The sequence below is a fragment of the Tasmannia lanceolata genome, unplaced genomic scaffold, assembly GCF_043159265.1.
Source record: "Tasmannia lanceolata isolate RefF3 unplaced genomic scaffold, GAP_Taslan_0.1 ptg000007l, whole genome shotgun sequence".
In the NCBI taxonomy this organism is placed as follows: Eukaryota; Viridiplantae; Streptophyta; class Magnoliopsida; order Canellales; family Winteraceae; genus Tasmannia; species Tasmannia lanceolata.
Genome location: NW_027518684.1, coordinates 20,029,563 through 20,036,767, shown reverse-complemented (window position 1 = coordinate 20,036,767; position 7,205 = coordinate 20,029,563). Strand labels below are relative to the sequence as shown.

The following is a 7,205-nucleotide window of genomic DNA, read 5'->3' as shown; positions in this document are numbered from 1 at the left end:
CTTGCCTATCCATCTCTCTTACTTGGTTTTCTTGTGTTTATGACCGTAGGTTGGGTACGGAACTCGGCCAATCGACTAGAAAGAGCAAACCGGTTAGAGACAGCGGAAGACATCGAACCAAATCCAAATCAAGTAGTCATGGCGGAAGAACAAGAGCCGCCAAAGAGTTTACGCGATCGCTTCTATCCGGCCCGAACCGCGCAACCTTCTTGCATTAGATTGCCGATTGCACAGGGCAATAATTTTGAGCTAAAATCGCAATTTATCTCTTTGCTTCCTCATTTTCATGGCCTCCCTTCGGAGGATGCTTATTTATTTTTGTGTGAGTTTGAAGATGTATGTGCTTTGATTAAGTTGCAACAACTTACCGATGATGCGGTAAAGTTGCGGTTTATTACGTTTTCACTCAAGGATGGAGCCAATAAGTGGCTCTATGGCTTACCAACGAACTCCATCACCACTTGAGAGGAGTTCGCCGTCGCTTTCCTAAAAAAGTTTTTTCCATTACATAAAACTAATAAGCTTAGGAACGATATTTTACAATTCAAACAAAAGCCATTAGAGTCATTTTCTAAGTTTATGGAGAGGTTCAAAGACCTACTCCAAGAGTGTCCTCACCATGGAATTGATTTGTGGCACTTATGCCAAATTGTTTATGAGGGCATAGATTACCAAACAAAGCAACTTCTTGAATCCATGTATCCTAACGGTTTTACATCTTTCACGGATGAGGCCGCGGCATGGAACTTCTTACTTGATTTGGCGGAAAAAACAAGAGAGTGGGAATCCACTTAAGACGGTGAGAGAGCCACTTCAAGTAAGGGATTTCTAATAGAGGGTGCCGTGGCAAAAGAGGCCCATCTTGATAGCCTAATCAAAAGGCTAGAAGCAATAGTTGTCAAAGGACCCTCACAAGTCAATCAAATTGCACATAGTGTTCCCATGTGTAATTGGTGTCAAGCCACGGACCATGTCATGGAAGAGTGCCAAACTCTTCCTAAATTTGGTAATTCTAATGAGAATGTGAGTGCTCTTTATGCTAATAATCCTTATTCTAGCACTTATAATCCGGGATGGAGAAATCATCCCAACTTTTCATGGAGTCAAGGTGGGCAATCCAATTTCCAAGGCCAAGGCCAATTCGGCCAACCTAGGCCCACCTTCCCTCCCACTTTTGTTCGGCCATCCCCTTCCCCTCCTACTTTTCAAAACCCCATGATTAATAATGTTTCAAATCAGCAACCGTCGGGTTTTCAAAAACAAGGAGAGTCGGCACGCATAGCTTCCTTAGAAAAAAGCATAGAACTTCTCACTAGCACTTTCATGACAAGCCAACACAACATGGAGAAGCAAATCTCCCAACTTGCCATGGTGTTGCATGAGAGGAAAAAGGGGAAGATGCCAAGTCAACCCGTTCCTAATCCAAGGAACGTGAATATGAATGTGAATCAACAGGTACCGCCAAATCAGTTGAATGCCATTCAACCAATTTTGCCGCCGCAAGAGCCCTCCAACGAATGTAATGCCGTATATGCTTTAAGGAGTGGGAGAGATTACCACAAGGAGGAGGTCAGATTTGAACCTTCTATAGATATACAAGATACATCCAAAGAGGTAAGAAAAGACTCCCCTCCAACAGGCTCGATTGCGGAACCCAAACAGGTAAGTACAGAAGAGGTAACTTCTCCCCCTGCACGAGATTTCATTCCTAAAGCTCCTTTTCCAAGAAGACTTACTAATAATAAGAAGGTGGATGCCATGGATAAAATTTTAAATGTGTTTAAACAAGTGCAAATTAACATTCGTTTATTAGATGCGATTTCTCAAGTCCCTACTTATGCTAAAGTGTTGAAAGATTTGTGCACACAAAAGCGCACAACTAATGTGCCCAACAAAGCTTTCTTGGCCGCAAATATAAGTTCCATCTTGTCTCAACAAATGGTGGCTAAGTATAAGGATCCAGGATGTCCTACTATTTCTTGCACTATTGGTAACACAAATATTGAACATGCTCTTTTGGATTTAGGTGCAAGTGTAAATCTCTTGCCTTTTTCTGTATTTAAGCAACTAGGATTAGGAGACCTTAAACCAACGACCGTCACTCTTCAATTGGCGGATAGATCAATTAAAACACCCAAAGGAATTGTTGAGGATGTGTTAGTTAAAGTAGGTGATTTTTTATTTCCCGTAGATTTTGTTGTGTTAGATACCGAGCCTGTTGCTAATATCAAGGATCAAATTCCTATCATCCTTGGTAGGCCATTCCTTGCCACTAGCAACGCTCTAATTAATTATAGAAATGGATTAATGAAATTGTCTTTTGGAAACACATCGGTTGATTTTAATGTCTTTAGATTGGGTAAGCAACCAAATTTTCATGAAGAAATCAATATGTTGCATTCCTTTCCTGACGATATTGTTTCTAATTTTGAAATTGATTTTGATGCAGGATTTCAAGAATGCTTGGACGAACTAGGAAATGATGGAAGCGACTTCTTTTCCAAAGCTTTTGCCATCCAAAACATGGAGCCCGTTGGACCACTAGCAACATCTCTTCCAAAGACATCAATCGAAGAAGCGCCACAGTTGGAGTTGAAGCCCTTGCCTTCTCATTTACGTTATGCATTTTTGGGTGATAATTGTACTTTGCCTGTAATAATTGCTGCGGACCTAACCTCCCCTCAAGAGGAACTCATTAAATTGCTAAAAGATAACAAGGAAGCCATAGGTTGGACAATGGCCGACATTAAAGGAATTAGCCCTTCGATTGTGCAACATCACATCCATCTCGTTGAGGGTGCCAAACCTTCAAGGGAACATCAAAGAAGGGCTAATCCTGTGATGAAGGAAGCCATCCAAAAAGAGATTTTAAAATGGTTAGATAATGGGATCATTTATCCCATCTCGGATAGCCAATGGGTGAGTCCCGTCCAAGTAGTGCCTAAGAAGTCGGGAGTTACCGTTATACAATCTGCCACCAATGAACTTATTCCTACTCGTATTCAAACAGCGTGGCGGGTTTGTATTGACTACCGAAAGCTTAATGCTACTACTTGGAAGGATCACTTTCATTTGCCTTTTATTGATCAAATGTTAGAAAGGTTAGCGGGTCATGAGTATTATTGCTTTCTTGATGGATATTCTGGTTATAACCAAATTCCCATAGCTCCTGAAGATCAAGAGAAAACGACATTCACATGCCCCTTTGGAACGTTTGCCTATAAACGCATGCCTTTTGGGTTATGCAATGCACCGGCAACTTTCCAAAGATGCATGATGAGTATCTTTTCTGACATGGTGGAGACATTCTTAGAGGTTTTATGGATGATTTTTCTATTCATGGCTCCACCTATGCCGAATGTTTACATCACTTAAAATTGGTCTTAGAAAGGAGTAGAGAAAAGAACATTGTCCTCAATTGGGAAAAGTGTCATTTTATGGTAAAAGATGGCATAGTTTTAGGTCATGTGATTTCTAAAGAGGGAATTAAGGTTGATAAAGCCAAGGTGGATCTCATTGTCCATCTTCCACCGCCCAAAAGTGTGAAGGATATTTGATCATTTTTGGGCCATGCGGGCTTTTACCGGTGTTTTATAAAAGATTTTTCTAAAAATGCTAGGCCTCTAACCAACTTGTTAGCAAGAGATCAAAAATTTGAGTTTTCCAAAGAATGCTTCGATTCTTTTGAGTGTTTGAAAAAGGAGCTAACTACGGCTCCCATCATTCAAGCACCTAATTGGACTGAACCGTTTGAAATTATGTGTGATGCTTCCGACTTTGCAATAGGAGCCGTATTGGGTCAAAGATTCAAAAAATTACCGCATGTAATCTATTATGCAAGTAGAACTCTCAATGATGCACAACTCAACTACACCACTACCGAGAAAGAATTTCTAGCGGTTGTGTTTGCATTAGAGAAGTTTCGGTCCTACTTGATTGGATCGCATGCGATAATTTATACCAACCATTCGGCAATCAAGTATCTTGTTGGAAAGAAGGATGCTAAAGCTCCCCTCATTAGGTGGGTTTTACTTCTTCAAGAGTTTGATTTGGAGATTAGAGATAAAAAGGGTACGGAAAACTTGGTTGCCGATCACTTGTCTAGACTTCCTAATGCAAAGAATGACGAAGGTCCAATTAATGAATATTTCCCTGATGAGCAATTGTTTGCTATTTCTAGTGAGCCATGGTATGCGGATATTATGAATTACTTGGTTACAGGTGCTACACCGGATCATTGGTCCAACCAAGACAAATACCGGTTTCACTCACAGGTAAAGTATTTCTTTTGGGATGATCCCTATTTGTTCAAAACTTGTTCGGATCAAATTGTCAGACGATGTGTACCCGATCATGAGCACCAACCGATTCTATCTTTTTGACATGATCAAGCCTGTGGTGGCCACTTTAGTGCAAAGAAAACCGCGCACAAAGTTTAACAGTGTGGTTTCTATTGGCCAAGTCTTTTTAGGGATGCTTTTGATTGGCCAAGTGGAGGTTTCAAATAGGCAAATTAAGCAAATTTTGGAGAAGACAGTGAATCCAAACCGCAAAGATTGGTCCATTAGATTAGTGGATGCCTTGTGGGCTCATAGGACGGCATTCAAGACTGATCTTGGTCAGTCTCCTTACCGTCTTGTGTATGGCAAAGCTCTTCACCTCCCGGTTGAATTGGAACATAAAGCTTTTTGGGCTATTAAGAAACTAAACTTTGATTTGTCTTCTGCAGGTGTTCAAAGGCGATTACAACTTTCTGAATTGGAGGAGTTGCGCAATGAATCGTACGAGAATGCAAAGATCTATAAAGAGAAGACAAAAGCTTTTCATGACAAAAATATTTTGAGAAAATCATTTCAAGAGGGTGAAAAAGTGCTTCTCTACAATTCAAGATTGCATATATTTCCAGGTAAGTTAAGATCCCGTTGGGATGGATCATATGTGGTTAACAAAGTTTTCTCCCATGGTGCGGTCGAGGTTCTAAATCCCAGCAATTGTGAGATTTTTAAAATTAATGGTCAAAGATTAAAGCCGTTTATTGAGTTGTCAAAGCCGGATATGGAAGAGGTCATGGATCTCCATGAACCTTCCTATTCGAATCATGCCTAAACAAATACGGTACGTACCCTCCTTTCTATTTTTAGTCCTCATATTTTTTCTTTCTATTTTTAACGCATTGAGGACAATGCATAATTCAAGTATGGGAGGGTAGCTTTTAGAAACTTTCCTTCTCTAGTCTGTTCTATAAGTTAAAGTTAGAAATTTTCTTTTCGTTTTGTTTTTGGTAATTTTTCAAATTAGAAAGAACTTGGTATTCTTAAAAAGAAAGTTGTTTTCCTATTTTAAGAAAGAAAGTTAGTGGATATTTTAATTTTGGAATTTAAAAAATTAGAAATAATACTTTCCTTTCTTAGTTTTGTTTTCTTTTGGAATCTTTCTTTTAAAAGGATTTGAATAAGAAATAGAAATAGAAACTTGCTTTTTATATGGTATGGATAAAAAGGAAAGAAATGTTGAAACAAATGAAGGAAAGAATGATTTTTAGAAAGTTTGCTTCTTGATTATAGTTTTGATTTGAAGCCTTTTTGACTTGAGCTATTAAGTCTGAAGGGTTTTTATGCCTAGTTCCTTTAAGCCAACTGGCTTGAGAGCAACTGACTGAAAACTCCATACATTGGTCAATTAGAAAGCTTAATAAATCAAAGCATTGCACGTAATCAAAGGTAAAGTTTCAACTCATATGCATCAATGTCTATGACATATGCAAATCAAAGATTAGTCGGACACTGCTTAGTAGCCTGGGTGTCTGGTGCATGCCCTGCATGTCATTCACGCCAAAAGCAGTAGAGGATTACAAAAAGTGAGTTATATTCTTAGAAAGTAATGGAAAAGTGTAAAGGATGGTGGACCATATAAGATTGCAATTTTTCTATTAAGTTTCAGAATCAAATTCCTTTTATGGTACGATTACATTAGAGGCAATTTTAAGGGAGCAAAGTAGGACAAATTCAAAAGAGGATTCCTTGATTAAAATATCTTTTAAATTTTCCAACTTGGAATATGATGCAAAGTTTAAGTATGGGGGTATTTCTGTTCTTCTATTTTGAGTAATTTATCAACGAAAAAAGAATCGGAAATCTTTGGCTTTATTCGATATTTTGGATTTGTAAAAGAAAGTTTTATTTTTAGAAAGTTAATTTTTTGGAATTTTGTGTGTATATTCACTGCAAACACTCACGAGACACAACTCGTCCACTAGAGTTACCTAGGGGTTTAAAGGCTTGTTGCACATGCTAAGTGCAATCGTGATTCCTACGAAAATGAGTTAAGACTTTATTTTTATTGTTTCGATTTTGTTATTTTTTCTTGTTTGCTTGAGGACAAGCAAAGCTCAAGTACGGGGGAATTTGATGAACACATTTATGTGTGAATGGTAGTGGTAGGATGCATACATATTTTATGTTTTAAGCGGTGCTACTAAGGTATTTTTGTTGTTTTTGTTGTTTCAGGATTTTTATTGGAATTATGAAGGAAATTGAGCTTAACATATGAAAATAGTGAAGAAATGACCAATTGCCATGAGAATCCAAAGTTCCAAGATGCCTTAGTTGGCCGAATTGGCATGATGCTTTAGTAGGATCAAATTGATAATGCCACACCTCCTTATTTTGCTTTGAAATATTGAAATGATCAAGAGAAGAGAAAGGATCTTAATTCCAATGGTTGAGATTGAAATGATCAAGAGAGGAGAAGGGAATTATTAGTTGTTTATGTGCATTACAAAGGAAGGGTAGATTTGCCATTTGCGAAAGTATATGGCATGGTTGCAATTCATTCGAAAGATAGGGACAATTTGAAAACTTTCCACTATTTTTCTACCATTTAGAAAGTTGTTTGACAAAATAATTAGAAGTGTTTTAGACAAACCTTTGGAAAGACAAAAAAATAGGAAAGTAACCCATGTGTTTTTAGAAGAGATATAGAAAGTCCATTCAAGCCTTAATCTTGTCCTTTCATTTGTTTCCTAAGATTAGCTTTTTAATCTCCACCTTACATCTTTTTCAATCACTTAATTTAGCAACCCTTCTCACCCAAAATCTATATATCAATCTCTCTTGAACTCTCTCCCATCTTCTTGAATTTTTATTCTCGTCTCGTCACGTCTTCAGCAGTTTTTTTTTATTTTTTTCTAAAAGTTCAACGGACCA

General features: G+C 38.0%; 1 non-coding gene across 1 annotated transcript; it reads right to left on the bottom strand.

The window, feature by feature from the left end:
* Positions 1–519: 519 nt before the first annotated feature.
* Positions 520–626, bottom strand: LOC143882378 (small nucleolar RNA R71). Its single transcript, XR_013252216.1, has one exon. It is a non-coding gene; the product is annotated as a small nucleolar RNA R71 (small nucleolar RNA).
* Between the last annotated feature and the right edge of the window lie 6,579 nt (positions 627–7,205).